The 25,178-nt window shown below is 45.5% G+C and overlaps 1 long non-coding RNA gene and 1 other non-coding gene across 3 annotated transcripts; both read right to left on the bottom strand.

Moving 5' to 3' along the window:
• Positions 1 to 507: 507 nt before the first annotated feature.
• LOC104140507 (uncharacterized) lies at positions 508 to 13,185 on the bottom strand. 2 transcript variants are annotated; one of them, XR_011134466.1, is made up of 3 exons: positions 13,013 to 13,185; positions 10,543 to 10,601; positions 508 to 1,155 (listed from the first exon to the last, which is right to left on the bottom strand). It is a non-coding gene; the product is annotated as an uncharacterized lncRNA (long non-coding RNA). The 2 variants fall into 2 exon arrangements; XR_693325.2 differs by lacking the exon at positions 508 to 1,155 and adding an exon at positions 9,539 to 9,953.
• An 11,614-nt stretch (positions 13,186 to 24,799) lies between these two features.
• TRNAL-UAA (transfer RNA leucine (anticodon UAA)) lies at positions 24,800 to 24,882 on the bottom strand. Its single transcript has one exon. It is a non-coding gene; the product is annotated as a tRNA-Leu (tRNA).
• Positions 24,883 to 25,178: the final 296 nt, after the last annotated feature.

The following is a 25,178-nucleotide window of genomic DNA, read 5'->3' as shown; positions in this document are numbered from 1 at the left end:
GGCCCCAGACTGGAAGCAATTGAAAGCTTATTCCATCTGGAAGGCATTTATGTGAATCAAGTCAGAGATCCCTGACTATTTTTACCTTTGAGGTTCAAAGAAGAGAAGGAGTGTTGCCTTGAGCAAAGTCAAACATCCAGCCAGCCTGCTGTCCTGTTTCTGACAGTGGCAAGGAGGAAGCATAAGAAGAGGGTGAGGATATTGATGCTGCTTTGCTGTGTGTGCTCTTCCTGCTCCCAGAGACCTCAGGCCGGAACTGCTTTCCCATCTGAAATGAAGGATCTCTGTAATCAACACATCTTGATGGATTTTTCTTCCACAACTTTGTCTAATCCTTTTCCTGAATATCCACAATTCTCTTCTGCAGTCCAGAAGAAGGGTGAAGGACATCAGTGTAAGGTGTTGCCTCTGTTCTTTAGGGGTGCCCATTGAGTCACTTCTTGTGATGGTTAGCTCCAAGGCTTTCATATTAAGACGTGACAGAAGGCCTGGAAAACAGTGTGTGATTCTTCTGGGAAGCCTCAGGGGACATCTTTGGGGAAATAGGTCTAAATGAGGTCTAAACCCCATTTTGAATCTATCACCAACTCCTCATCCTGAGATGCTTCATCGCTGCTCTCCTTTCCCTTCATCTCAGGGAAGGGAATTCAATGTAAGAACTCACATCGGATTTTCACAATTTATCTGCCCTAATCCTGAGATCTGACTACAACATATTTAATACAGAAAACGCGCAAGATGCAAATTCTGATTTTTCCAACACCTCTGATGGTGGAAAGCTAAATTCAAGTAAGGATAGAAACTGCCCCAAGGAGCCGTTATACAGGTGTAACAAAGGCAATTGCCATGATGGCTTTTCCATGTACCCTGTCTTGGATTTCAAAGGCCACTTGCTTTAAATAAGTAGCTGCTGTTTTGTAAAGCAAGTGTATATGATGCAGACACTCCTCATACTTCCTCAGGGTGCAATTACTTTCTTATCTGCCTTGTACTGCTGTTTCTCTTCAGTGGAAGTAAGTCATGCAGCGTGAGACTGTGGGGTTAATCTTTTGAGAAGAGGAAGTCTAAGAGGGCTGGGGAAAAGCATGGCAGTCTGAGGGAGCAAAGAGCAAGGAGGTGATATCTTGGAAGGCAGAGAAGAAGCATAAGGTGTTCCTGAAAGAAAACCATTGCATTTCCCATCAGTGCTGACTCATAAAATGGCAGGTTCATTAAAGGTGAAATGCACAAAAGCTGCAGTTTGAGTAGTTTCATACTCTGCAAAGCACCTATGCAATTGGCTTTTCCCCTACATGTTGACTCTCCTGAACTAAGAGTACCAAAGTAATTTGCTTTTAACATATGTAGCTCCAGTAATAAAACTGTAGTTGAAGGCTGCATTTTATTTATTATTCAAATTATGGTTGCTCTTTGAGGTCTCAGCTGCGACGCAGCCTGACTTCGTTTGAGACTGTCAATATGCAACATGAGAGGCAGATCTTTTCAGTTCCTCACCCCAGAGACCGTCACATCACAGGGGGAGATTTTTCAGAGGGCTGAAAAGGTCCAGGTGCAGAGCCCTGTTGACTGCCCTGCACTCCTAACGGCCTTCAACACTACTTTGCCAAATCTCCTTTCCACTCAGGATGACTGGCAAACACTGAAAGAAAGGGAGCCCAGAGCTAAGATCACTTGCACTAGACTCCAGCCACTCAGTGTCATGGCTATGCCTTAACAACAAAACATCCTTCTTCTGCTTTTATAGCAGGTGTACTACTGTGTTTTGTATCCACTAACGCTCCTGTTCCAGGTACGGCACTATACGGTAGTCTAGCCTGCAGCTATCTTGGCGTCCCCTGTTTATCTAGTCTCTCCTGACGGCCTCCACAGCATATTTGCTCTATTTTCAAAGCCTATTTTTGAGCCGCTTTGAATTCCCTTTGTGCTTAGACATTAGCCCCACTCTTCGAGCTCCATGCACCCTCACCAGCAAGGTTTTTAAAGCAAGGCCGTAGCTGGAAGTCCTGTCATTGATATGTGATGCAGAACAAAATCCAGCTCGCTCGAATGCAGCTGGATTGGCTCAGCAAGGCTAACAATAGATGAACTGGGTCTTATCAGCAAACAGTGCAGATACAACACAGGAGCAGCATGCATGGAGCAGATAGGAACTCTGCAAAAGGAACCAGCCCAGCTGGTGATAGTGCTGGTGTTTGGGGTTTTTTTTTCCCTCCTGGTTGTTTTTGCTGCTGTTGTTTTAACGCCAGCACTTTTCTGACCACAGTCACTGCATTAATGGGGAAGAGAAGTAAAAGTGACTGACAATCCAATGGAGGAGCAAGGTGACAAAAGGTCTCAGTGGGGCACGTTCGTCCCGATGAGCCACTGCCTCACTGGGCAATTTATTCTTTGCTCCAAATGCATTTGCTGGGTTTAATGACAAGTTGGTGGCATTTCTGCAATTAATCCTATCAAAGGGAGGTGATTTTACATGGAGCCTGTCCTGTACTTCCTACCCTATGTTTTTGCTTATGAGAAGAGGGGCTGCCAGCTGTCTCCCAAGTTAGGGCATTACAGTTCATGGCAATAACAGTGGATTATTAACCAAGTGTCTTCTCCTGACATTTGAAACCAGCACAGCTAAAAAATATAACCTCAGACTGTCCTCACAAGCAATCTCTAAATTATAAATATGCAACAGCAAGAGAAAGTATTTCTTTGCCAGTGAAACACTTTAATGAGTGGATGGCTCAGCAAATCTTTTACACAGCTGCTTTCCCCTCTGCAGATACTGAGATTTATGGTAGGAAGGAAGGGGAGGGGGGAAATAAGCAGCCAGGGGAGTGCAGCGTGGAGGGGATAAATCATATGTGTTGGGTTCCACCTCACTCTTTGGTTTGGCTAATCTGCTACGTCTGCAACTCTTTTTTCCTTGAATCAACCACTAACGGTCCCATTCAATGGGGATTTGGAGCCAGGAATGAAAGTGGCCCCCAGAGCCAGAAAGCAAAACTTGGCTAGGATGGTAAGGAGTGGTCCATCCTTCCAGTGTGGGTACGGATCACATGTGTCCGAAGCTTTTAAATACTGAGCACTCTTTGAATACTGATGGCCTTCTATAAAGAGACAGGACCAAAGGAGAGAGAAGCAATGGAGATGATGTATTTTTGCAGTACTGAGAATCCTTTCCATATCCATTTCCAACGGGTAGATTCTTAAACTCTTTATGCTTCTGCCCAACAGGATGATGTTTCTAGTGATCACCATCCCAGAAACAAAATCACAATACTTAGCGGGGTGGGACCCGAAAGAAACAACCTTACTTCCTGACAGCGGTGGATTAAGAAGCAAAAGAATAAGCCTCACACACATTTTCCCAGAGACCCTTCCCAGTGTTCATAACACCCAACAACAAAGTCCTTTCGTAAAACACAATCCTTAGAAATGCTATTAATAGCAAAAAAAAAAAGAAAAATAACCCATACTAAATGGCACATTCTCAGCTGATTTACAAGCCCTCTGAGCTGGTTTTTTGAGCCAGCCTTCCTCTGCTGAAGAAATTTTCACTTCCCTTGGACCTGAGCCAGAGGAGAAAGCTCACATCCTTACTGGCCCATTAGCAGCAACGTACTCAGCTGGAGAATCTGCTGTATCGGTGACAGTGTAGAGTAATTCATGTTCTGACACTACATCATATTTTGAGGGGAAGCAATTTAAACCAATAATAGTCATCTTTTGACTTTGAAAAAACAAAGGTAACTCCAAAAGCTGATGCTATCACTGCGTCTCGGTGTTGCAAACTGAGCTTCTCAGTCTATTAGCTGCTGGGAAAAGGTTTAGCCAGCATCATCTCCAAAAATCATTTTCTGATTCATAGCTGCTTGCTAAGGCTCTAAACAGAGAGCAGCTGGACACAGAAACTCAAAGGAATCTCCTGGAGAATGTGAAGGTCTCACTGTTGAGGACACAGATGCAAACAGCAGAATACATAAGATGCTTTGTACTTTCCTTATTTATCCAAAAAGCTATTTTTGTTTATTAAAACCTAGTTACTTGCTGCCTTTTACCAATAACCTGGAGTGCTTGCTTGGTTAATTTAAGCAAGCAGAGCTTTGACGAAGTAATTTTACCGTCCTCGGGGATCTGCCAGCTTATGCCGGTCTTCACTATTTCAGATGAAATTGAGTTAATTTTCACTGAAATTGCTTCTTAGCAGACAAACACATTCCCCATCATTGCGAGCTTATGCCTCTGCAGCTCTATTATTCTTTAATTTACACACCCCGGCAGCGAGGGATTAATGCCTGAGACAGACAAAAGGCTACAGTGTGGAGAGGAGAAGGGGAGGAGAGGGAGAGTGGAGCTCTGCAGGGAATAGGTAATGGTGTTTCAGTTTTATAGTCAAAACATTTAAAGTTTGGCATTAATTCGGAGTCAACTCTTGCTGTCCTTTCACTCTGGAAATTCATCATCTGAAGTCTCAAGGCAGAAAACATCTCAGCTACTCAGCCGGGCCAGAGTTCATGGCAGGCCCCTGCAGGATTGCTGGGTTAAGAAGGCAGTCACCAGGATATTGCAAACCACTCTACATCCAGGAACTAATTGCCAGAGGTCAAGGTGGTGTGGAGCAAAACTGTATGACAAGACCAAATTTCACCTTTGCATCTTCCTCTATGCTCTTGCTTTAAAGAGGAGTTTCCCTGGGAAAATGCTGATGTCAGGGGTATGGGGATGCCTTCAAATGTTCATAAATTAAAATACTGTTTTCTCCTAAGCATCCGGAAAAATATATATATAACTACCACCAAAGCATCTGCAAATGGATCAGAAAGGGGGATTCGGCCGTCAGGTCTTCCAGAGCAAAAAAGCAGATATCCCAGGTTCAGCAGTCTGTGTCCCTGTTAAGTTTCCAGTGAGATTCTTAGGATAGCAGCATGTTAAACCAATACCTGCTGATGACTGATTAGAGCTATGCTTTTTTTTTTCAAATCACCACTTCAGTTTTCCTTGATTAAACAGCTACGTTGTTCCTCCTTTATTGCATACACCTCTGAGGTCCTACCCTGCAAGGTCTGCCCTTCCTTCCCCTGCTCCAACCACCAGTGCTGTGCCAGTGCCGTAGTTTATACCACAACCCATCCACTCTACTGCCCGTGCATCCTACTTCATTATTCTGATTTCAGACCCTTTCTTGCTGCCTCCTCTGCTATGTTGCCTACCAAATCTGGGCCACAGAGAAGTTGCTGATGTGCTCGACCACTGCATCTTGTGCCAATATTGTCTTGTTGCTGTCTAGCATCCACCTACATGTTCTCTCTCACCTTTTATTAGACTGCATTCTCTTTGGATAAGGCAATTTGTGCCTATGGCTTGAGCACTGTCATCATCATGGGTGCATGACTTGAAGTGTTCCAAGTTAATAGCAAAAAAAGAAAGCTTTTGGGCTCCAAACTCAGGCAACTGCATGAAATGTGCTATACAAGAGGCCAGACAAGGAAGGTCCTTTCTTTCCAAGACCTTTTCAAAACCTTAGCCTGAGAGATGAACAAACAAAATATTTTTTGCTATAGGGTATAACAAACCTCCTAGCACCCATGGCACACCATCTTGCCTTTCAGGGCTCTCCAAGAGTCGTTTTCGTCTTATCTTAGATTCCAGATCTTTGGCTGTGAGGCCAGTGGAATGAGGACTATTGCTTTTCTCTTGTTTTTAGGCGGCACTGGCCCCTTCCTACCACCAGAATGACCACAGCTAAGTCTGCTAGATACCAACACACTAAAGGCCAAGTTTCCCTTATTTGACAAAGTCCCTTCCTAAGGCCTGGCATGGGTAGCTGTGAATGGGATAGCAGGGGGAAAGGAGGACCTCAGTATGATTCATGTTGAAGAAAATCAAAGGACATCTGGTTCCTCCCAGAAATAACCTGACCAACTTGCAGGGGTAGTACCAGCTCCGCTGCATGTTTGGGAAATCCCAGGCTCTGGAGCCAGAGTTTACTGAATCCAGGTATGGTCATGGTGAGAAAGGAAAGGAGGTGTTATTGTGTTGCGTTGAGGAGAGACTCACAAGAGAAACTCCTGTGCAGATGGAGCAAGACCAGACCTGAGAACGAGAGAACTCGTTCCGTTTGAGGAAGAGGGAGAGGAGGGAAAAGCAGAAGATAAATATTAATAGAAGAACAGTTCCAATGAGATGAGCAGTAAATATTGAAAAGCGCAGCGCTTGTTCAGCTGCCTGCAGTTGGAAGCTGACTTGTGGTGCCAGCTGACGGAAATTCATTCCAGTGTTCCCCCCACTGGAACAGCGTACCTGTCTCTCAGAAAGAGCTGATAATCAGCCTGAAAGATGTATTCAAATCAATGGCCTAGTACGGTACGGTAGCGCTGGCGACATGCCAACACAAGAATGAGAGAGACCAGAGGCTGAGGCAGTAAATCCCTGAAGATGCCGGGAACCACAGCCCACTTGCTTGCAGCCCTGAGCCTTGGAAGATGATTTCAGCTGCTGGTTTTAGCAGAAGAAAGACTAATTAGAAAACAGAGCCCCGGGAGGGGAGCAGAAGAAGCCCTACCTTTGATGTTCATTTGAAGAGTGGTCAGCTGATCATTTCAACTTCCTTCAAACCCTCATTAAACAGCTCAATCCAGACACAAGCTGACACTTGGGACAAATTTTAAATGAGGTATTTCCAGAGAAGATTATTTTTCCATGAAGTCAGACAGAGGAGATGTACTCGGCTGGCAGGCCTAGAGATGGTCATCCTCCCTCCATCCACAGGAAAAGGAACAGGTCAGAGAACAGCGGCCAGTGTCTGTGATCAAACCTGCCCTGCAGAAACAGAGGCTCCAACCTCAGTCAGGATTTGGCCTCTCAGACAGGAGGTATAAAAGCCTGAAAAGAAAAAATGTACCAACACTGAGGTCTGAGCTGGTTTAGAAACAGTTAAAAACCAGGTCCTGTAAGGTAAAAAGGAGGGTAAGTTCCAATAGTGTACTGTCTCCTGCCCTTTGCAATCTGGGAGCGACTTCTGCCATTTTCCCAGCAAAGTTGTTTCAGAAACCAACTCTTTTCAGCTCCTGACTTTTATCCTCATGCATTTTTATACAGTCTCTGCCAGAATGAGGAGGGTATTTACATTTTTTAATAAGCCTGACAGTTTGAAAGTAATTGGGGATTTATAATGGGTTTGTTTAGGTCTTTTTGTCCACTTGAATTCCAACTGCTAGTCTCAGGCCTAACAAGCAATATTATCTCTATGGTGATGAGGGAACCTCAACAGGAGGCCCTGAAGTCAAAGAGGAAAGCACTGGCGTGTTTTGTTTTATTTTTTTTTCCCCCCTTTAAACCTTCATTTTCTAACGAAAGAAGCATAACAAAATTTAAATCGAGAGCAGAATTCCTCTCGATGGTTATGAGCCATCCAGTGCTCATAACTCTAGCTTCTTCCACTGGTTCTCCAGGGGCATGCAAGCCAGTGTCAGTTCTCCATCAAGGTGATTTTTCCTTCTTGCAAGTATTTGCATTTATTTGTTCTATTATGGTTCCAAAATGATCTTAACCCTGCTCTTCTGTTGGAAGAATCAGATCTTCAGTGGTAAGGATGGAATTAACTGCAAAACTCAAGGTCTGGGTTCAGATCCCCGGAGCTGAACATGAGGCGTTCAGCTCTGCTTATTCCTAAAACTAAGAACCAATTGTACAGGGTGGAAGAGCAAAAGGAGTAGAAGCCAAGAAGGGATCACATTCAATTGTGATAATGCAGCTTTCCATGAAGACTGCTATCAAAATAGACTCCTAGGAGTCTCTTCAGCTTCCTTGACACTGCTGAGGGCCATGACTGGGATTGCAGTGCTGATTTGTCCCAGGGTCCTCTAGGGGAGAGGCTGCTGATACATCATAGGTGATGTGTGCTGAGCCTAACTTTCAAATTCGATCGTTGCTTCTTTGTGCCTCAGTTCTCCAGCTCTTAAAGATAAGGACCAGCACTGCCTGTCTTCAGCAGCAATAAGGATATAAAAGCAACAGAGATCAGCAGGAGCTTAGGGTCAGAAGAGGGATAGGAAGTTTCCACCAATACCCACAAAGAAACAATGATAATGAAGAAAAAAACAGGACTAGTGCTGATGCTCCTGAGTGGTAAATATTCACAAAGGGGTTTGATCCAGAAAAGGAGATCACTAAGCAGTGGTGCAACCCGATATACTTTGCGTTGTCAGGGGCAGAGCATCCTGGTTCACATCGTCACCTCCCTGTGCCTCACACCTCCCTGGGATGCAGGACACACAAGCAAATCTTGCACACCCTGCACTACTAGCCTTATCCTGGAGCAGCTAAGGCTCCAGAAAGAATGAGCTGCTTAAGCAAAATAAAAAGGAGTGGAGGTACTGGCATTTGCCAGTGCCCTTGCTTGCTCCTAACTATGCACTTTGGGTTGAAACCCATGTGGGATATATAGGCAAGGGGTAGCTTTTCCCACTGGCCTCAGGGTGAGCCTGCACAGAACACAGGTGGGCAGAGCTGGTGTCTCCAGTGCGTGGGGGCATGGGTAGAAGATGAAGCGAGTTTGCTCTGAAGCACAAGGTGTTACAGGCTGCTGCCAGAGGCCATGGCTAGACGGGGTCAGGAGGGGACAACTTAAACATGGATTTGAAACTGTTCTGTGGATTGCCATGAGCGCTGGTGCCAAGAGAAAAGAGGCCGAGTGAGAGGGGCGATGTGCAGGGCAGCAGGCAGCAAGGGGGCTGTGGGCAGGGAGTCACAGTAAGGGCCACACAGCACTGCATCTCAGCACAGCCCCGTCCCAGTGCGTGGCAGCACAGGACTGGGAGCCACAGCCCCTCTGCTCGCCTCGGCTCTTCGGACACCTGTGAGGAGGAGGGCTTCTGGAGAGGGAGGAGGCAAAGACAGGGTAAGATGGGGATGGGGATGGGGATGGGGATGGGGATGGGGATGGGAGAAAGGAAGCAGGCTGGTAGAAGGGAAAGTGGGAAATGAATTTAAATGCATTAGAAAATTCCAGGCAGACAAACTTAAGCATTCAGCAGCTGAGATGTGGGGCTTCATTAGTACAGACCGATGGAAGATAGAGACATTAAGGAAGGAAATGTGTGACTCACAGGGGAAAATGGGAAAAACAACACACACCATAGCAGCTGCTGTGTTTACTTCAATTAAAGAACAGCTCAAAGGGTATGTTAAGGGGAAAGGAGGGGGAAGCAAACAAAGGCACAGATGAAAAAAACAGATGAAGCGACTGTTACCCTCCAGCTCCTAAATGAACTGACTCAGGAGTTTGAACACGGATCCACCATTCTTTGCCTTGAGCCTCAACAGGGGCAGAGCTGCTTGCTTTGCAGAGCTGGGCTCCGGCAGGAGCTGCTGGCGCCGTGGTGCTGGCGGAGGCATGTGGAGCCGAATGCGAGGGCACCAGTGAGCGCCTTAAAAGCCCTGCCCCAGCTTTCAGGCTTTCCAGAGGCAGGCAGTTTCCCCTTTCCACCCAGCCAGGCTCTGTAACGCCTTGGGAATAAGCGCACAGGGCATCCCACTGCATCCGACTCACCAGCTGCAGTGTGTCTGCACGAGGACGGGAGGACAGCAGGACGTCTGGCTGGCAGCAGTGGGTGTGTTACTCGCAGGCATGACTCACAGCAGAGCCTTATGGGCCCGACAGAGGTGCATTTCAGCATGATCCAGGCTGGGGAGGGATGCTGCAGGAGCAGCTCTGTCCACTTGCCCTGACCGGTCCCACCATACAGCGAGCAGAGCCTCAATCCAGCCCGTGTGCCCAGGGGTCTGGCTGCTGGCATCAGTGGGAGCCAGGAAGCCTCTCCAGCTCTTCTGCCTCTTCCCACTTGCACCTCATCACTACCATGACTGGTAGCTCTCCCTGAAACCTGGGACACAAGGCATGTCCCTCACCTCCTCCTGTAGTGCCCGGAGAGCCCAGGTGCTCATTGAAGTTGACATAGGGATCTCTGCAGAAAAAGAAGCTAACATGAACTCCAGTCAGAGGCCTTAGCTATTTCAGCTGCAGTGAATTCACTGCTGGGAGATGAGTGGGAACATCCCCATGCTGGGCAAACATGAGAATGAGCAAGGCAACCCCTGCCTCCTTCTCTCTCCCCTAGGAAATTGCCATCCCTAATTTCTCAGAGCTCGTCAGCACTAGGGAAAGGAGGTCTCCTACCTGCCCTCCAGCCTAGGAGGCTGGACCCCTGGGAAGAGAACTTTAATTCAGCCATCGACATCCCCCTTGGGGTAATGCTGGAAAAGTGCTAATGCTTTCTGAGTGTGATGTGGGGAAGGCTAAAATCACATTGACCACCTGTCACCTGAGTCATGAGTCCTTGATACTGGACTGGGCCTAATCCCCCTGTCAAAAACATCCCCCCACGAGACTTGGAGAGCTCAGGCAGCCACTAAAGATGAGTGGGAGACCTTTCTGCCCTCGGAGCACCAGGAAGGAGATGGCACGGACTAGCAGTAGTGACTGAATAATTTTACCACCTGAGCAGCATTCAATAGACAAGAGAAACGTTGTGGTCAAAATTTCATGCGACTTACAGTGCATCCTATTTTCAGCATTCAGGTGATTCAGGTTGGAAGTGAAGAACTGAGTGGACCTAGAAGAGCAAGAGTGAGACACAGAAAGAGAAAAGGCTGGAAGAAATCTGCACTTCTCCAGATCTTTCCTCCCTGCAGCTTTCACCAGGATAAAATGTGTTAAGGATTTATAGGGGAAGAGTTTTCTGTTTAGAACCTACTAACTGCCATAGATCTCTGTTCCCTTTATGGCTTCCCTCACATAAGAGGTTTATCACTTTACTCCAGCTGTGACACTGTTCTGCAAGGGTTAGCTGCTTTGCTTGGTTGACTGACACCTTAAATTTGGAGACTACTCGGTCAATCCCTACTCATGGCCTTCCCAGATGATCAACACAGACAACGTCAGCATGTCAGAAAAGGTTTTCTCTCATTTTTGTTTGGGGAAAAATCTTCATTCAAATTTTATCCTTCCCTCCTTGCAGTGGATGCTTCTCAGTTCCTTGATACTACGAATCCTGGACCCTTGAGCTAACTAGTTCCGTATATGAGCACAGCAGTGGCTTTCATGACAAAGTCTCACAGTCTCAGGATAATTACCTGCCTGAAGTCTCAGATGGAGTGCCTAGATACAAGCAAACTCCCAAACTCCTGACATTTATCACTCTAAAGAGCAGCCAGCAGAAAAACGGCCCTTATCAGATAAGAGGTGTCAGTCAAGATTTCAGTGTAGTCAGCTGCAGCTTGAAAAGGACACATCACAGTATATCTGCAGAACTAAGCGTGGCGAATGTTAAATCTCCACAGCATGGGAATCAGCACAATGGATCCCATCTCCATACTTGATAAGGGGAACTCATAATTCTCTTATGTGAACTGTAATGCCAAAAGTTGCCATAGAGAACCACTGAGGACACAAGGGCTTTTTCTTCAAAGCTTCTGAGATAGGCAGCATTAAATGCATTCGGTCTGAGCTAGCTGTGTTAAGCTTCCTCTCTGTCCCTTCATCTCTCCCCAGTCGAGCTGTGTCTCAGTCAGCGCCCAGTTGTTAAATTCTGGATGGACTAAAGAGCATGTGAAAGTTCTTTTTTTTTTTTTTAAGGAAAACAAAGTTCATCCATTACTCATCTGGGTGAGTGTTAAACCTTAGATCCTCTGCTCTTCTAATGGTCTTTGCAGGATGGTACATTCGGAGACTTTGCTTTGCCCAGTAGTGGGGATGTTTGATCTAAAGGCTTCTCTTTGCCCAATATTAAATCTGAATTTGAATCGTCCTTTGGGGTCTAATTGTGTAGGGTTATGGTGGCCGTTCTGCAGGGCCACAGAGTGTATTAACAGAAAGAAGAGAACAGGAATTCCCCAAATACCTGACAGAGCCCAGAAGTTCTCAGTAACATTTTGGTCAGAGGAGGAAAGGAAGTTTGAAGCCATCAAAAATACCTCTCCTTGTTCAATGTTAAAAAAAAAATTAAAAAGGAAAAAAGGAAGGATAGTCTCTCTAATCAAGTGCCTACAAGTCATGCAGGCTTCCTGCTAATGCTAACTTAAGTGTTGACTGGTTTCAGACACTCTCCAATGAAGATATGGGGGCCATGGATCAGATAGATTGACAGTAGGTTCCTCAAAACTACAAAGTGTTGACACAGTATTAAGCATAATTACACCTGCCAAGGATGACATACTGCTGGAAATTTTCTGTTGCAGAGCTAACGGTGGAGGGACTCTTACAAAACCCTCCATGTCACGTCTGGATGCCTAGGGCCTTCAGAGATTATCTTGACAGGCAAACGATCTCTTGCTGGGTGATAGAAACTCAGTTTCAACTACAGGTGGTATTGGGAGCTGACCAGTTTGAAGCACCTTTGCTTGTCTTGATCCAGAAAAGTCCACTGTATGCATTTTGGGATTGTCACCACTTAAAGCTGCATAAGAAATAACACATAGAAAAAAGACCTGCTGCCAGCTGGCTCCTCTGGTCTGTGACATCCAGTAAAGGACAAACACTTCAGTGTAGCAAGGAGCCCGAGTGAGATAGTGAAGACAGTGGACTGCTTGATAAGACTAACATCTGGTTATCTCCCCTTCCTAACCCTTCAAGAGCTTCTAGAAAAAAAGGATATATTTTCCCCCACAATTACTCACTTATGACACCCAGGCACAGTGCTGGTAGCAGCCCTGAAATGCAATAGCTGCAACAGTACTCCCTGGCCCAGATTGTCCAACATCTTGCTGGCCCAGCAGGGCGAAGATGACATGAAGTTCCCCCAGAACAGCAGCTTTCCTCTCACTATGGAGTATAGCTCAGCCAGACAAAGGCTAAGTAGAAAGGAAAGGCAGTTATCAGAGCAGGATGGAAAACCCAGGGCTTGCTACAAATTCAGCTAGGTTCTTACTGTGTATCCTAGTAGATCCCAGGTGGATCTGGAAAACTGTCTTTCTGATCCTAGAAAAGGATAGATTATGTACTTATTAGCATTTATTACATACTTACTAGCAGGAGCCAGAGCTAACACACGTAGATATGAGCATTACATCAGAGCCTGCAAGCGACGTTGCATATGATGCATTTTCCCTGTCCTGGGGGACTTCCTTCTTTGCCACAGCATCGCATGCTTCCTGCTGCAACTTTGCACACCCTCCAGAGCAGAGGTCGGCATTTGGCACCTAAGGTCACAATGCAGAAATCCTTATCCAGCTGAGATTAAAAGGAGGGAGGATGGGCAGATCACCCCGAATGCTGTGAGCCTTAGATTCACTGTCTTCATTGGGAGCTGTGTTTGAATAAGAACAGAGAAGTTCAGGATTTGGCAGAGTGTATCTAAACATTGCAGAATGACTGCCATGTGCATGCAGATAGTTTTCATGCATAGTATATACAGGATCTTACCATATGTTTAGAGCATCAGGCAACCAGGCCAATTTTGGATCGTATTATAAAGCTTTCCTACAGTGTTGCATTTGTTCTAAACAGATGCATTTCTCCTCCCCTCCCCGTCCCCCCTCCACCTCCCCAGTCTGCCAACACTCACTTATAAGGAAACCAGGTGTCCTTCTTTAAAAAAAGAAATAAATCATTATCCAAAGGAATCTGTCCAGAAAAAAAGTAAGTGCCCATCTCTCTCTCTGGTATTTTTATTTCAAACAGGAAATATGTTGCCAAACAAACTAACAAACGGACAAACAAGAATCAAAACAAGAAAAAAGAAGACATGAAAACTCATAGGAATTAGGTTCTGAATTCTCCAAAGCCAAATGCTAATCATGCCAGTCCTCAAACGTACAGAACAGATGAATTCAAGAACAGAATGAGCTCCAATGATAGCAGATCTGCTCTGGATGAAACATGTCCTGCATCAGTTATGAGAAGGGCTGGATGCTCTTGTCTTTAAAGTGTATGGTTTGATTTTATATTAATTCATCAGCAGCATCACAGATCTCAGGGGCTCGTCTGTGCTCATTAGAGGTGCTTTGCATTTGCGGTTGGAAAAGAACTGCAATCTGATTTGTCTCGTTGCTGCTCCCTGCTGTCATTGTGTTACCCTGCGAGGGAGCTTTTGGCAGACCCCTCTGCATTTCAGGAGAGTTCATGGTCCCTGGCTAAGCCCCAGCCGGCTGCCATGCACCCAATCAGCGTGAACAGTTCTGCTGACTGGGAGGAAAACGCAACATTTCCCAGCGTGTGGTGGTGGCACCTGACAAGGGTGTGGAGAAGTCCAGGGCCAGTCTGCCTTGTGCCCACCAGCCTCACGTGAGCAAGGGACTCTCCGTCCTCCTGCAATGTTAAAAGAGACGTTGTCTCCATCACTCCCTGGGGGGGACAGCAAAGCCACGTTGCGGGCAAAAGCCAGTCAGCTCAGTAGCAGAGCAGCTGGGAAATGCTCACAGCTGGCTCCCTATTCTTTACATGGAGTTCCTTCCACTCTTGTAAGCTCTTAAGGCCATGTTTTATATCCTAATTAAACTGAAAGAAAAGGAATTGGATAACAGTCTAGAAGATTTGCAAGCTACATCTATTTCAGAAAATGACTCATGTTCCCACTAGTGTAGCTCATCAGGTCCAGCACATGCTCTAATGTGTGGGACTAATAGATTTGTAACAGTGATATCTAATATGAGTCTGTTCCAGTTACATACTTATCATGGGTCCTCATAGGCTTTCCATCAAAGCTGCTGAATGAAAGCACTTTTTGTTAAAGAAAAAAACCTCTTTGTCCATAAATCGCTCAGCACATTAGTCCCCAAAACAATTCACTGAGCAAGGTCACATTTCCCTTACATTTATTTAGATCCTTGGAAAGTTCAGTGAGATGAGAAGACAAGACAAAACACAAGAGGCTGTTTCTTCAGCTGCCATGAATCAGTATTGCTTCCCATCAGCTGAGAATCCAGCCATATATCTAGAGAGCGCTATAGAAAATATATAACAATTTCTTTATAGTCTTGGGGTCTGGTAATGATGATCCATATGGTGTCTTATTACTTGAGAAGGAAGAGAGCACCTACAAGGACAAATGACACTTGGCGGGTAAGAGCTGGTTTTACAGCCCTGCGGGAAAAGTCCTTTTGCTTTCAATGGGCTTGAGTTTGTCCCATGGCATAGGAGGTTACCACAATTAAGAGGAAGGGAAACTATTTTGTTGCCTTACTTTATTTCCAGGTAGTATTTTAGAGAGGCAGCTTCTGATTTCTGTCACGGGCAGGAGTAGGGCGTGACAAATCAAGTCACAGAGGAACAGGCTTAAGTGAAATATAGTCAGGATAACGCTTCTCTGCCTCTCAGTTATCTCCAATCCACCGCTCCAAACAGTGAGGAAACCTGCCAGCTCTGAACCCTGTACTGCGCACTGTCCCTTTGATACCGTAACTCTCTCCTTCATGTTTACACCCTTCAGATATTTTTAGGCTTTTTTTCCGCACGCACACACACAGAAGTACACGTTGTCATCTCATAGCCTCGTTTAGCAGTTTGAGGCTTCCCACATAAATCAGTTTTTCCAAACGTCCGATCATTTAGTGATCAGAAGGCAGACAGGGTGGTCTGGTCGCTCTTCTTTTAGCTTCCTCCCAGGTTTCATCATCTGGTCACATTGTGGCCGGGACTAAGCACATGGTTTGTTTTGAGGACAAATCAGAACCATTTAGGGAAGGGCTATTTCCTTCCCACAGCATAATTTGCCTCCATGGAGGCATATGATTTTAGTTGCAGCAATATACTATTTCAAACTGATCTCTAATTTATCACCTACTGGCAACCTCACAGACCTTTTCTGTACTCTACATAGCACTGGCTGAAAATAATTTGTCAAAATTGTTAATTTCTGATATAGTTTTGGCAGGAAGGTGTTCCCTGAAACCTTTACAGTTTCAGTTGATTTCTTTTTTGGTGAAGAGAGCTTGGGGTTTTTTTTAATTATTTTGACAAAAAAAAAAATCAAATTTCTCCCCAGGGAAATAAAGTTTTAATCTGCTTCACCTTGATGGCTTCCAAACCTTTTCTTTTTGTAGGCTGTCTCAACTATTTTGGATACTGTTCTTGTACCTACAAACAGTTGACAGGTTTTGCAGCAAGCAAATATCAAATTACAGTACCTGATTTCTGAGTACAGTCAGGTCCAACTAGACAGACAGCAAAGCACTATAAAGTGTTCTGCTAAATAATTATTCCCATAAAATTTCATTCTCCATACTGGTCATATTTTCCAAACCAAATCCTTGATCCTTCCTCAAAAAATCTGTCAGAACCTCCTTTTTCTCCCTCCAGTCATCTTAAAACAAGCCACCCCAAAATTTCAAATAGAAATGCATTCAACCTACTATTCCAGAAAGACAAACTGTTTGGGGCCAAGTCCAATGATGTATTGTGTTGGCAGCCTCCTTCCAGAAAACTTTTGGCTTTCTCTATGGGCCAAATAGTTCCACGTTAGCCGTTCCGGGCTGTTTCTCCGCAAAAAATCTCGTATGGCCATAGTCACTTCTCCCAGTCCCACCCTTACAATGAATTCCAACAGTTGGCAAACATAAGTTTGTTGCTGACGTGAAGGTGGGAAATTGAGCTGTGGGAAGCAGCATGACAATTACCCGAGGTTTGACAAGATCTCCCACCTTTGTCCACTCTGACCTCTGGCACTTTCCAACAGAAAAAGCAGCTCCTAGGGCAGCGGCCTCACAACCAGGGCCTGACCATGGGTTAGCGCTTCACTCTTCATCAGATATTAAGCCAGTCTCTGTACATGACAGCTCCTGTCTCTGTGAAATGCAATCCTGTCTCTTTATGGACTCTGTGGGTTACAGAGGGTGGTGTGTAACCATAGAAACGATGTTGTAAACCAGCAGGGGAGTTGACGTGTTATAAAGTGCTACCGCCGTGCAACACCTGAACAGAGCCTTTCAGGAGGGATAATTATGAATGCACTTCTAACAGGTTTAAGCACTGCTGTCCTGTGCAGAAAGTCAAGCAGGGTCTGGAGAATGAGGTTTAGCATGTGAGGGCACCCATTAACGCAGCTTAAGATCCTTAGGTAAAGGCCTAGAAACCCACCGAATTCATGCCACATATGCCAGCATACGCAATTCCCAGCAAGCCTGGTCAGGATTTTCTGGAGGAATTCCTGGGTCTTCTTGGCTTGTTCCAAAGAGCAGGCCATGGATGGAGGGCGCTTTTCTAATTACACAGAAGTACTTAAACACCAAGATGTTTGAGACACATCTGCAAGTAACCTACAATAACATGCAGAAAGAGATCCACATATCAAGATCATCAAACTAATAGCTTCCGTGCTTTCAACTAGGCATTGAATGCCAGCAGTGCTCAAACAGGGATGCTAAACCAAGGAGCCTTTCAATGTTAACATGAGCTCCCTGACTGTTTCCTTCAAGAAATCCCCATGAATCTCAGTAGACCTATGGGGAGTACAGAAGATAAGATTAAAGCCATGGCTTCAAGAGGAGAGGAGAGCAGATGCTCTTCTTCCACCTTCATTATTCATCTGTGTTGGGAACGGTCACCATCTGGACCTGAAATTTCAGGCCAGCATTACTCCTTCTCTTGACATATCCACATCTTCAGCAATAGGAAACAGAGATGCAAGTGCAGCACAGTCCTGCACTGGCACTCGTTTCTGTCTGTGAATTGTCCCATATGTGGTACATGATAATAAATCATGCTCAGAGCATGCCGATCAGTTCTGGGCAAGCAGAATGTTAGTCTCCAGGGCCAACAATCCAGCACTTAAATAAAGTTTCCTTACTCAGCATGCTCTGCTGTAACAAAAAATGTCTTCTGCAGCCCAGGCAGGTCATTTAGCTTCCAGTACAAGGAGAAAGGTCAAAAAGATACGCATGTAGGCATCAAAAAATGCTCCCACCCGATGTTCTCAAAGGGAGCTTTCCAACAGCTTGATGTTCCCCCTGTAGTCCTCCTAATAATTAATGGAAAATAGAGTCCTCTGGGAAAATTGTGAGTGGGTAATTAATAAAAAATGAAAATGAGGGAGCAAGAGGAAAGAACAAAGATGTTGTAGAAAGTCTGCAAATTGAAAGAGGTGGACTTACTGTTGTGATTTCCTTCCAAGTCTCAGAGGGAATGTAATGCACGCTCTATGTGCATCAACAGCTCACCCAGGACTCCCTGCTTCTTCCATTCACGCTTCAGAAACAAGAGGCATTGTGATGGAAATATTCACACACTGCCACATTTCTCAATGGCCCTGCATGCACAGACTTGCTTGCACAGAAACTCCAGAGCCCTGTGTGAATGTATTTTCTGATATCTTAATAAATAAATAAATAAATAAAAGGTCTTGAAAATAAAGGTCTTCTTTCTCTACCTGTAGGTTCAATCTGCTTATCAGCTTGATGGGAGGGGTCCATTAAAACCCGAGTATAATGTCTTTTCTTTATCAAAGCCGTGATGAAACGTCCTTTTGCCTCAGCATCTCCAAAATGCCTCCCCAAAGAGTTAATGCTCTCGCTCTTCATGGCATGCTCAAACACATTCATCTTGCTGCTTCTAAAGGAGACTAGGGAAGAGTTAAAAAAAACAAAAAACAAAAAGAAACAAACAAACAAAAAGGAAACAAACAAAAAAAACCCACTGACTTCTTAAGGTCAAAATTAATGCCCTCTTGGAAGAAGCAGTTGAGAAACCATTGCTAGAAATACCCAGCTTCCAGCGCTGTCTCAGCCTACAGTTTGCCAATACGGGAGCCTGAGCTTTCACAGCTGCTGAGGGATCCTAAGAGGGAAGAGGATAAAGATGGATGGTCTTATGATTAAGCCAGAAGACAGGGATTCGACAGATCTGGCGTCACTTCTAGACCTCCTGTGTTGACTTTGGGCAAGTCAATTAACCTCTCTGTGCCTCTGCTTGCCATCTGTAAAATGGAGATAAGAGACCTTCCTACAGCACAGGACTGTTTTAAGGAGACTTGCATGTTTGACAGATGCTCTCATCCGATGCCAACAGGAGTCATGAGATTTCAGTGACGAGAGAGCAATGGAGTGGAGAAGACCTATTGCCATATGGGGTTATGTAGCTTTATAAAAAACTCAATAGGTATCTGTAAAGCTTTCCTTGCCACCTGTCTATCTGCCAAGGCCTAAACTCATTCTTGATTGAGGCCCTGTCTCTGGCACATAGCTATGCAAATCTGCAAGGCTGTCAAGGTGCTTTCCAACGCTCCACAACATCCACCAGCTGCTCAAGCCACTGGGGTCAGTGTGGGGTTTTTTTCTAACCAGAAAGAAGGGGGGAAAGAAGCCATGGAGAAGCAAAACTTGCCTGCCCACGTGAGTGAAGAAGCCCCTGAGGTCCTTCTGCCCTTGGGTCACACTCCCTTCATGCCCACAGGGCATGTGAATAAATCCCCGCTCCTGGAGGGGCATCCTGCACATTACAGCAGTATGACAGGCAGCAAAGCTTGCCTGGCCTGTCCATCTCTCCCATCTCACCACAGGGGGCTCACTAATCCCTCCACATCCTTTACAGCTTTGGATATAAGGGAACAAAAATTGCCATGACTTTTTTTTTAAGATATCAGAAAAGCAAAGCATTCCTGTGCTTACAAAGGGAACGCTGCATTTCCCCTACCGGCTTCACAAGGCAAGTTAAAGCATCTAATCCCAACCCTGCCACAGCCTGCCTGACCCTTCTCTGCAAGACTCAGGAGGACGATTTCTTTCTCTCTCTCTCTCTCTCTCTCTTTCTTTCTTTTTTTTTTTTTTTTTGGTATTAAAATCCCACAGTGTTACTAAAAGGAATTGTTCAATTCCTTTAATTGGCTCAGAAGATAAATTCTTCCCTCAGCCTGGGGGTCATGGCCATCAGCAGCTATTTATTAGCTGCATTGATTGAGAACAGCCTTTAAATGGAAATAAATTGAATTCTATGGCAAAGAGGATTCCATACAGGCTATTAGTGTTAGACAAGGAGGCTTAGCAATTTTATTTTTTATTTATTTTTCCCCTCCTCAGCTCCCAATCATCCTCAAGCTCCTAGGCACTTCACATCTCCAAACAGCTACCTCTCCTCACAGCGGTGATTTCCTTACTCACACAGGCAAGAGCAGGTACAAGGATGGCGCTGATGATGGAGACTCTGATGAGCTCGGGGAGACTCCAAATCAAGTCACCAGGAGCTAGTAGAGGAAGGAGGGGTGAGTGGGGAGCAAGATGAGATGTCCACAAGCATGCATGATGGAAACAAGAGGGGAGCAGGGCTCTTCCACTCTGAGGCATTTTTCTTTTAATTTTGCCTTCTCCGTCGCTCAGGGATTGTCTTTGCCACCCCCACCCCTACTGGCTCCAGAACACATTTCATGGTGCTCGCCTTCCTTCCAGAGTTTAATTGCTTGAGATTGTTACTTGTAGGTTGTTAATTTATTAAAACTAGATCTCTCATATTACTCCGGAGCCCAGAAGAATCATTGCCTTCTATTAAAGGCACTGGTGCATGCCCACTTGTCTTTTTTCTCTGGTCATCTCTGTAATTGCAGCTCTCTGCTAAGCTGGAAAATTCCTCCCCACAAGCTAGGCATCTTCTTCAGGGTGGATAGGCAGAGGAACACATACAGCAGGAAAACTTGCTCAGGGTATAAACAGAGATAACTTCTCTGAAGTCCACAGAGGAGCATATGGTTGCATTGGAGACACACAGAGCATCTAAGCTATTCTGGTTGTGCTTCCCCAAGCAGGACAAAAAGTGAAGTCAGGAGCTGCTAGCAATTGATGGTTGCTGGAGGCATCACGCAGACTAGACCTTGCCGAAATAAGATGACAGATCCCTGCGGCATCCAATGGAGCCAGCACTGTAAACTGCTAAAGTGCTGTCTTTACCCAATTATGCCAGACAAATCTTTCTGGGTTGTGATATGGGCCCTCTCCTGAGTCAGATGCATCCCTCACACCCACAAAGCCAGGCATTCGCACCGCCTAACTGCACTGGGCGCATGGACAGGGTCGCCCCAGGACAGGAGGTTTAGGAGAATCGGCAGCTGTCAGAGGCCAGAAACTCGCCACTCCCTCCTAACCACCACCTCTCCAAGGGGTCCCTCCATCTTGACAGAGCTGCTCAGCTCCCTTTGTCATGTCCTGATGCTTCTCTACCTCCAAGGTTTTTTCCTCGGCAGCCCCAAGCACACATTTCATCCTACAGAGCTGCTCAGCAGCACCTAAAATCCTACACGCCCATTGACTGCCATAGTATGATTACATGAAGACATCTTGAGTCCTCTAGGGGACGCTTCATCACAATCAGGGCACAAGCTGGACAAGGGAAAGAAAATAATCATAGTTTTATTAATGACAAACAGTCTGGTCTCTCTGGGCTGATGTAGTCCAGTTAGCTCGTTTCCAACAGCTTGTGTTTTACCGCTGTTGATGTCTTCCTTAGGGCAGTGCCTGTGTATGGTTTTCAAACTCATAAAGAGAAGGAAGGGATTGAACAGGCAATCAGAAGATGGAAAAATCACAGTATAGTTGGTCTAGTACTGACTAGCTATGCAGGGGGTGCCTGCCCCTCTCAGACAGGTTTCTGAGATCCTGCCAAATACGGCTCAATGCATTGCAGATATTGCAGACAGCATCCCGTGCTAAGGCACAGCCCAAGCTTGAGGCACACGGCATTCAAACTTCATCAAACTCGGGTGCCTCTGCTTTGTATCCTCACCTAGATTTGGCTCTGAGATGCACTGAGGTAGAAGCCTGAGACCAAACATGAGATAAAAACATCACCAAACATTGAGATTAGGCAAAGGTTGCAGATGGGCTGGGGGCTGACTTGTGAAGCTTCCAAAACCACAGGCCTGCTGTCAGGAGGGGTCAGGAGTCCAAGTCCTCCAGAAGTCCAGCCTGTGGTCTGAAGGCCACCGATGCGCTGAGGCACCCGGGCAGCCCACGACACTTCCACAAAAAGCAAGCTCCTGGCTGCTCCCCACACCTGCTGGCAGGCATAGGCACAAGCTCTCCCGGCCTGCCAGCAGGCAATTATAACAGTAGCGTTACAATAGTAAAACAATAACATTTTGTTTACCTCCTAAATACTTAGCTCATTTTATCACTCTGCCTCCAAGTGCTAGATAATAATGGGAATCAAGACAGGCTGTAGGTTTTTGTATCCAAAACAGTGTGGGTGCATCTGTGATTTTAAAGATGTTGTGAATTGCTGCTCCAGACTCCCAATCCTGGGAGCCGTGCGGTTGGAGATGGTGATAGGAGCTACAAGGTGGATTTGATTTGGGGATTTTCTCTAGGATCCAGAGCTTGGGCAAACTAGACTAGCTCCTTGGATAACAAACGGACTTGATTTGACCTACATCCACTAGAGTTCTGGTTCCCCATTCCCAAAATGGCCTATGTTATTCTAGAACTGGTTTGCTTTTACCTAAGTACTCGACTCAGTTTAAGTACAAATATCCCACGATCTAATCTGAGATCTGCAGGCAGGCGCACACAGCAAAAAAATGACACTTATAAAGATCCCAAAAACCCATTTCATTTAAATTAAATAAGGCAGTTATTCTATTTTAATATAAGAATTGATTATTATAAGTGTGTTTATTGAGCTTTAGCAGCTTAGATTTGTATCTATTTCATCACTATTAATCTTTGATAAATATGTTTTTAATAATCTCTAGGTATTTATTGAACATAAAACTGTCTTGTGAAATTGAGAGTAAGATTGCTGAAGATACTTATTGTACACTACTTCAATACAAATTCATTATTAAAATCCTTTTACTGAGGTTTACTTTTAACCACAAGATAACAGATGTGCGTGCTATATAGTTAATCTATAATAAATATATTTTTAATAAACTATTGATATTTAACCTGCAATAATGATCTTAATAAATATGATACATTGAAATGGCTACCGGACAAGCTTCTCTTTTTAGCTTAGTCGAACGCTTGGAGGATACGGGGCTGGTGAGAGCAAAGGTGAGAAGAAGAAAAGCCATGGTCTGGTGGAAAGCGGTTTATTTATCAGTGCACCACAGCTCTAACCTACCCTGGCCAGTGGCCTTATTGCTATTTCAGTCCCCAAATCTCCAGCCCTGCATTCTTACATGGCTCTCTGCCATTTGATCTCAGTCCTGAGGCAAATTAACATTTGATCCCGGATGTCCGTACGAGTCTGCCAAGGCTGTGAAGCCTGTGATACAAAGGCTGTTAATTCAGCACGGGGTGCCCTCAGATGATGCTCTGTGTACCCAACAGTTTTGCAAAGTGGATAAACATCCTCAAAGGATCAGAAATAGACCAGAGCCCATACCCCTGGGGTGGAAAAAACACAAGCTTTGTGAGAATATGGATCAACAAAGAGTCTCAAATGAGGTGATTTTGGCTTTGAACTCAGCTGAGGCCACCAAATGCCTTTGACACACAAACTAGACAGGAGTCTGACTCCAAGCCATCAGAGGTAAAAGACTTGACCTGCAGAGCTGCTCGCACCCCCTGGGATACTCTCAAAGATGTATTTGTCATTCTTTGCATCATTTAATGACTGAAGTTAGTTGCAACAAGCCAGCTTTAGTGGATATGCACAGAATTTCACTCCCACTATTAATCAAATGGGAAAGGAGCAGAATAATTCCTCCTGAGTCCGCTCCTCTGGGTCCTGCCCCAGTTGTTACATGTCCACTGTTACAGGCCCTGCAATCCTTCCTGCAGACCACAATCTGATTCCCATATATCAGAGAGAGCCAAAGATCTTAATGTGCAACTTTTAATTGAGCTGTATCATCTGCCACAAACATGAAATTAATGGTCCTACATCATAATCATAAATTCATACATAACCCCATGCACCAGCAAATAACTCTTTCCAGTGATACTACAATGGTAAGCTGATTTGCAAGGAGCGCACGCTACCCAGGAATCCTAATTAACTAAATTAACACCATCACTTCAAATCATGTCCCAGCAGTAGGACATTTCCGATTGGCCTCAGGCTGGAGCAAAGCAGCCAAATGAAAACCTGACTGCATCTCCATGGGTCCAGCAGGCTAATCCTTTACTGAGGGAAATAGCTGGTGGCCACAGTGGGCCTTCTATCTGTGTGTGGCCACATGTGAATGGCACAACTAAAATCTTGCAAGCATTTATAGGCACAGACCCAAGATACACTATGGCACAGCACCTCTCCATACGACAGAGGAACAGTTCTCAGTTTCTCAAGAACTACGCCACTTTAACATGCAACATCAGGAACCCTCTTCTGCCATGCTGCGTACTGCCAAAGCCCTCTGTGAGGGAAGGTACAGTGGTTCCTAGCTCCTGAAAGCTAAAGTGTGCCTTAGATGAGGCCAGCTGATGGATCTGGGGCCATGGAGCAGAGCAGTGGCAGAGCTAGCAGGAAGATACAGCATGGTCTAGCCCAACTCCATCTCCCTGAACCCACTAGAGCCACTGGGCTGTTTGGAGCTGAACATTTCCCTCAGCTTCAAGGTTGTCTTTTCCTTTTTCTTTTTTTTGTTTCTGCCTTAGAAAAAAAAAGGCCTCTATTTTGGGAGCATGTGGGATTCAAGCCCACAATGATTTCAACACTCATTAAGGGACAAGAGCCGTAGCCCAGATGCCAGAAGGATTGACTCATTTCTCACTCCACATTCAGCCTGGATGATAAGGTGTCTCAGTCCCGCTAGGGCCCTCTGAATTGCTTTGGCTCTCTTCGGACTGCGCCCCCACGCATGCAGGGTAGACAGGTGCCTCAGGGGAGATCACTCCAGTGCCCTGGCCACCACAGCAGGGTCAGTTAGGGCCAAGGGAAAAACAAAGCTCCTACCAGAAGTGGGGTTCGAACCCACGCGGGCATGTGCCCATTGGATCTTAAGTCCAACGCCTTTACCACTCGGCCATCCTGGTGGGCTGCCAGGTCTTTCCAGGTGTGCCAGCTCCCACTCCAAGGGCTGCACAATTTTCCCAGCCCTTGGGGGACCCAGCCTGGGACGTTTCTCAAGCCCAGTGACACCCTCTTCTCCTCATTGCTTCTTTGACTTCCTCAGCAAGCTTGCTTCCAACACAGCATAACGACTAACCTCCTCACCTCCCTTCCCTTGCCCCCCCCAAAAAATGTTTTCCCACCACCAAGGTTTCCTAAAACCTCACAGTTTTGTCTCAGGGTCCTCGTCCTCCATTTCCAGGGAGCATGTCTGTGCTCA

Source organism: Struthio camelus, chromosome 14 (assembly GCF_040807025.1).
Source record: "Struthio camelus isolate bStrCam1 chromosome 14, bStrCam1.hap1, whole genome shotgun sequence".
NCBI lineage: Eukaryota > Metazoa > Chordata > Aves > Struthioniformes > Struthionidae > Struthio > Struthio camelus.
Note: the sequence above shows the minus strand (reverse complement) of the source record. Positions and strands in the feature narration are given on the sequence as shown.